The sequence below is a fragment of the Mytilus edulis genome, chromosome 6, assembly GCF_963676685.1.
Source record: "Mytilus edulis chromosome 6, xbMytEdul2.2, whole genome shotgun sequence".
In the NCBI taxonomy this organism is placed as follows: Eukaryota; Metazoa; Mollusca; class Bivalvia; order Mytilida; family Mytilidae; genus Mytilus; species Mytilus edulis.
Window position 1 is genome coordinate 67,440,036 of NC_092349.1, and position 6,954 is coordinate 67,446,989.

The window sequence follows — 6,954 nt, forward strand, 5'->3', positions numbered from 1 at the left end:
GCATTTACAGTATATATTCGTGATGTCAACAATCTAATGTACGCATAGACAATTTGAATTGAGACGTACATCCATATATTGTATAAGGTGAGATATATGTTTGTTTTTTAAAAGAGTATACATCCGAAATATTTAAATAACTATTTATCTTGAAAATGTTTAAATGCTACTACTATGAGGAGGAGTCTGATTATGCATATGGAATAATTGGTCATACAGCAACTAAAAACCATGAAAATTTCATTTCAATAAAAGAAAAGTGCCCAAAATATTGAAAATATGGATATAGGTCAAGGCAATTACTATGTTGTTCCTGATGTAGTTCGAAGCACTGGACAATCTAGCTAGTGATGGCATATACTATACACATTTTTTATTTTTGTATCATTTCTAAAGAATCATATTAAGGCTAATGAACTATTCATTTCATTGTTGATTATATATGAAGTTTTATTCAAATTTTGTGTTCAATGGCAATAAAAATGGGGTTGATTAAGTGTGTGTGCGTTGTTTTGTTTCTAAAATTAATGGATTTTTTTTATTGGGTAGGGGGCAGGCCTCTTTTATTAGAATATCTTTTATTACATAACATAAAAAAAATCACAAAAATACTGAACTCCGAGGATAATTCAAAACATAAAGTCCCTAATCAAATGGCAAAATCAAAGGATAAAACACATCAAACGAATGGACAACAACTGTCATATTCCTGACTTGGTACAGGCATTTTCAAAAGTAGAAAATGGTGGATTGAACCTGGTTTTATAGCGCTAAACCTCTCACTTGTACGACAGTCGCGTCAAATTTAATAATATTGATAATGCTGCGTGGAAAAAAACCCAGACACAATTGGTAAAAATGTCACAAATAAAGGTAAAAGTCTAATTTTATAGCCCCGTTGAAAAAGGAACGGAATTGGAGTTACGACATACGGAACATATTCGATATCATCTATTAAACAGATATTCCAAAACGGTGAACCAACTCGTGATTGCTTCCGTACAATTTACGAAGTGATGATTTCAGCTTCCCAAAACTTCACTATTGGAAAGCCGAAATCATCTCTTTCTTCGTAAAGTTTTGTTTTCAACCGACTCTCATAGTCAATTTCTAGATATAAATCCTAATCAAGTGGCAAAATCAAGTGCTCAAACACATCAAACAAAGGGAAAACAACTGTCATATTCCTGACTAGGTACAGGCATTTCCTATGTAGAAAACATCTCACTTTTATGACAGTCGCATCAAATTCCGTTATTTTTACAACGATTTTTCTGATTCTTCACTGCTGTCTATTAGGTTTCTTACTCTCTTCTTTATTCTCCGGGGTTCACCACAAGAAATATTATTAACTTCAAAATCAAAAGTAGCATGAAATGAAGTTAGAATGAATATGAGTATCCTGCACTATGTTCTAAACATCGTGTCGTTAAGGTCAAGCAATTTCTAAATGGACAATTGAATGTATTTGTAGAACGCCATCCGAACAGAAAATTTGCATTAAATTAAATTTCTGTAAATTGAAAAAAAACTTCATTTTGATAAACGTAGTCATATGTTTTTTGATGATTTATTGGGAATATATGATATTGTCCTTCACTTAATAACAGTTATAAACTAGAAAAAGTCATTTTTTAGAATATAGAATACCTTTTTTCGTTTTCAAATTTTCTGTAAAAAACCCGGACCATTTGTTTAAAAACCCGAACGATTTCACAGCTGCTCTCGAAAAACCAAGACAATAACAAATACTGAATTCTTTGGTTAAATACAAGGAAATTGTGCTTCTTTGTTGATCAGAACATGTATAGTTTTCAATATAAGATAGTTTGTAATGTATTACTATTATAATTACGAAATAGCAGGTAAGTGAACTTATCGCATGTTTTATCACTCGAAAAAGCCCGAACTACACTCGAAAACAATGGACCGAATCACTCGAGAAAACCACGATCCTAGACGAACACTATACCTACGGTGATCTTAGATATGTGAAGATAAAAGGCATCAAAGGTGGTTTGGTCTATTTATCCAAAACCTTTAACCCAATTTTCAGACTAGGCTTTGTATTCTTAAATATATATGTTTAATACTATTGATGGTGAATAGACTTAGATTAAACACGAACTTACACGGCATTTAATCAACCATATAAAGGAACATACAATTTTAAATACGACTTAGTAGAATCATCTGATCTCGTTTTATTTTGATCGTAAAATTTTGTAGCACACAAGGGACACATACAGTAACGGTTCTAGTTTTATCGTCAATAAAACCATCTATAATACTAAAATTACGAGGTCCAATTTGTCAGCCGTCATCGGGTAAAAACGACAAATCAAAGAATTCAACTCTATATATAACTAATATAGGACAATGGTATAGATTAAAAATTACACTACTCCAGACCCTTTTGTTTTCCACATAATTAATATTGCCAATAATTAACAAGTTTCGGGTCGAATCCGATACCGATACCAATAGTATATTCACCTGTTAGCTAATACCTTATCTGTACATTCCGCATTTGACAGGCGCACCACCAAACGGTGTAGTTAGGATTTTGCTATATACACGGGTCATAATCAAAGGGCTGACACTACTAAATTCCGCATTTGACAGGCGCACCACCAAACGGTGTATTTAGGATTTTGCTATATACACGGGTCATAATCAAAGGGCTGACACTACTAAATTCAATCATTGTCAAATTGTTCCCTATTGTAGTTTTATTCAGCAATCAGCAAGACTTTCTAAGATAACTAATATAGGACAGTGCTGTTGATTAAAAAATACTCCATTCCTGGATAGCCAGGACCTTTTGTTTTCCAAATAATTAATGTTACCAATAATTGATAAGTTCCAGGTCGACGGGTTCAAACAGAAAGATTTGAAGCAGAGAAAACTGTGTATCTTATAATCGACATGACTTTATATACTTTAATTCAGTCACGGACCCGCGATATCACGGGTGTGTACTTGTGTAATTGATTCCTGCGAGAATATGTAGACTATGAATGGACTACAAATATACTTTTTATTCGCAATTTCTTAATTGTACAGCAATTTAACGTTTTATTTGCAAGACTAGGAGAATAAATTAGCACAAGTGTTTGTTTTACAGCACTTGCATTACTAGTGACACTTTCCTACCATGAAATACAATTTCTAAAAGTACACGACATTACTATTGAGTTATTACAAACTATACGGTGAATTCAAATATATTATTCAGTAGTATACACGAATCGTCAATATCTCCATACGTTTATACTGATACGGACATAATATGTACATGCAATAACAATTACAGGGTTAAAAATCTTCTAAATAAAGTCAGATATTATTAATGCAAATTGATGTTTCCTTCCAAAAGAAAAAAAAACCTGGCATGATGTAATTTCCGTGCAGACGATGCGATATTTACGAACCGTTTCAGAAGTCAATTCGTTCTGCATCTATTCAAACTGCATTAGCTCGCAGACAAATAATTTCCTTCACAAAACTTTAGACTTGGACGTGTTTGGGTAAGATAAATACTGCAAGAGTATTTTTGTTAAAAACTCCTATAGCTGCACAGCTAATTTATTTAGAGTTTTAACCGTTGTTATTCAATTTTGATTATTACATTAAAACGTTTGAATTAAATATAAACTTTGGAAGCAGTGACACTAATGTTATGAAAAGGAAACCTGCATTAACCATCACATGGATTTTAAATGGAGAAATATCAAAAGCGACTTTCTATAAGAATTGTATTACCAGTGTAAATGTCAAGAGGATATCAAAATAAATCTATGACGTACTTATATTAAACTGGATGTGTACCGATTGCTATTCTTGTCTAGGAAAACAAAGCTATTTGAATAATTTGAAATTTGGCTTTGAAATAACTTTCAGCAACTACAAGTACTCTTAGTGATCACCCATTTAACCTCCATTTAACCTCCAAAGGAGAATATGAAGGTTTTTTTATTTTGTAAAACCTTTTTTGTGCGCAAAACGCTAACATTTTTTTTTCCGACGCTATCAAATTGGTTTTTTTTTCAAAATCTAACTCCAAAAGGTCAGGGGAAAATCTGGATTCAGAATATATTTTTTGTTATCTGCTTTTCCACAATATTTTTTTCATCAAATGAGGGATCAAAATATATTTAGGAAAAAACATACCTCATCCCTGTTTCATGGTGAAAGATCGTTCCCTTATATCGTAAATGTGTGTCTTTTGTCTTTTGTCTCTGTTAATTGTTAATTAGGACTTTTTAATTTTCTGCTCTTATTTTGTGATGTTGCACCATTCTTCTAGTTAAAAAGAGAGTTAAGATAAAGGTAAAAAAAAATAACCAAATTACAACAAAACTCGAATTAGACACCAACATAAAAAACAAAACCAAAACATGTAAAAACAAGGCTATTATATTACTGCAATATTTTCATCATGCCAAGGTTTTTATGAAGCAAATAGGTTGGAGGACAAGTTGGCCATCCTGCACAACATTCATATTTATTTGGTGTTTACTTTTTATTTTAGGATTAAATATCAATGTTATAAGAAAATACGACAAGTATTTCTTTGTGTGTCCCTTTGGGACGACTCTGAAGACGAGAAATAGAGTTCATTCATACTTTCCAAGGAAAAAGCTAAGAGCTTATTAATGTTCGATTTTTTAAATATGAAAACTTAGATCCAGATGTAGATCTTAACTTTCCATTGATTTGATAAATTTCAAATTTCGTGATGAGATCACATCATTTTTGCGCCAACTGTATACTATATGTACATATTATTAGTTTGAAAAAAAAATGCAAGATAAGAGTCATGAATATATTCTGTCATTCTGGTAACTAATTGGTCCCTCTGGTATCTTTCGTCCCTCTGTTACATCTAGGGAAAAAAAATACATTAATTGACATGGATTTACCAAAATTACTAAAAATCACATCTTTCTTATTGAATGAATCATTTCCCTTAGAATTTTATTATGATAACATGAGGGAAAACAGAAATACCAAATTTATGAGTTAAGCAAAAACCAAAAACACATATATCATGTATAGAAAACGTTTCCTTCACATATCGAATCAGATTGTATGACCCACCAAATAGAAATAAAGTGTTCAGTAAAAACATCTGTAGGTACCCCCAAAAAAGGGAATTAGCAACCTCGAACTGGTACCAGTTCGAGCAAGATAGTTAACCATTTTTTTAGGCCAGCCGATATCCTTTTTCAGACTTTTGGTGAACAATTACCATTATGTTTTTTTGGAATTCCCATTCCTTTTTCACACTGTGGAATTGCTATGAGAATATTACACCAAATGCCAGCTTCCTCTAATATTTTGTTCTAATTGTCAATCCTTAGTTTATCTATACATTTTGATGCGTAAGTTCACAGTTCTCTGTTTCAATTTCTTGTTCATTTGAACGAAAACAAAACAAAAAAATTATATGTTCCATAATGATCTTCACCATTTGTTTTACATGAACCACAAATAACATGTTCTGTAGATTTACAAATAGGACATGACTATACACTTGACGCTGGCTTTTTAAAATAAACAAATAATACATGTAAAGTTATAGCTATAATGGGAATCTTGATATTATTAATTTTGAAGTCTTCAACTTTATCTGAAACCCTGTGTTTAAAAGCTAAACTTTTTCATCTGGCAAGGAATATGAAAGTAAAATGATAATTTGTCTATACTTTTTTTTAATAAACAAAGGATCCTTAAATTATTCACTATCCCTGAAATTATATTAGGGAATTTGTAGAATAATTATTAAAATGTTCAGTGATTATGTAAAATCACTGGTCATTTTCAGGGATTATATATAATTACTAATGATTTTAGTGATTCTACATATTCCCTGAAAAATCAGGGATTCTACATAATCCCTGATTATACAAATTCACTGTGACATATATACTGAATACTATATACAGGTAAGATAAAAGCCAGACATCACAGTGAGTTGGGTCTATATAGCTATTTATCACGTTGGAAACCCTTAATCAAATATCCAGAATAGACTGTGTATTCTTAATTATATGTGCAATTTTATTAATAATCAAATTATTTTTAACAACAACTTACATGACATTTAATAAACCACATTTAAGAAACATACAATTTTAAATACGACTTGGTAGAATCAGCTGATCTCGTTATATTTTATCATAACATTTTGTAGCACACAAGGGATGCATCAAGAAACCGTCAATAAAATAATGTCATTGAGTCCTGCGAGAATATGTTGACTATACATGGACTACAAATATACTTTAATTCGCAATTTCTTAATTGTACAATAACTAAACGTTTCATTTGCAAGACTAGGAGAATAAATTAACACAATTGGGTTTTTTTACAGCACTTTCATTACTAGTGACACTTTCCTTCCTTGATATTTAAGAACTTTAAAGCAAGAGTAACAAATAATGTGTTGGTAAATTAATAATTATGTCTTCATTTTAATCTGTGCGATGCACATATACTATATAAGCATATTTAGAAGTCAAAGAGTAGGTAGGTAGATAGTCCCCATAGGTAAAATGCTCCATACATATGCTGAGGATGATGAAGAAGAATTATTGAGGCGACATATGTTAATTTCATTCAACATTAATATTGAAAATTCAAAGTATCGGCAAACAGGAAGTGATGATTTAGACAGGTATATAAAAAAGTGCTCATAGATTTCAAGTAATAACCTTCACTCTCTGCTGTCAAAATGTGCAGTCGGTCTGTTTGATCTCTCTAGAGAAGGATGTGACTGAAGCACTTGCTGAACGAACGGACGAGCTTATTGCAAATTAGCACCAACTTTGATTATGTACTACTTTAACAAATTTTAAAAGTGTACGACATTACTATTGAGTAATACCAAACTTCACTGAATTCGCATATATTATTCAGTAGTATACACGATTCGTAAATATATCCATC